We start from the raw sequence: 350 nt of genomic DNA, 5'->3' as shown, positions 1-350 counted from the left end.
TGAGGGTTTAACAGTACGGGTTGAGGCGAAGTGGTGATTTTATCCTCATTCTTCAGCAACAGGAAGTACAGCACGGACACTTCGCGGAAGACGGCCAGGGTGGCAGACGGTGTGGTATCAAGGGAAGCCTGGCGTCGGTTCCGTCCTGGGTCGGCTTGGTCACCTGCCTCGTTCGGGTCAGGTCATACCCGCCGGCTATAGTCCGCAGTAGAATCGACGCTCTTGGCCTCGCCCGGGCCGCCCACGCTACGATGATCACTGCGGGTGTGAGTAGCGTGGGGCGTGCTATCCTCCATGAAATCTGTGACCAAGATGTCCGTTGCAGTTTGGCATGCATATAATTCTGATAA

The sequence above is a fragment of the Penaeus monodon genome, chromosome 15 (assembly GCF_015228065.2).
Source record: "Penaeus monodon isolate SGIC_2016 chromosome 15, NSTDA_Pmon_1, whole genome shotgun sequence".
NCBI classification, from domain to species: domain Eukaryota; kingdom Metazoa; phylum Arthropoda; class Malacostraca; order Decapoda; family Penaeidae; genus Penaeus; species Penaeus monodon.
Note: the sequence above shows the minus strand (reverse complement) of the source record.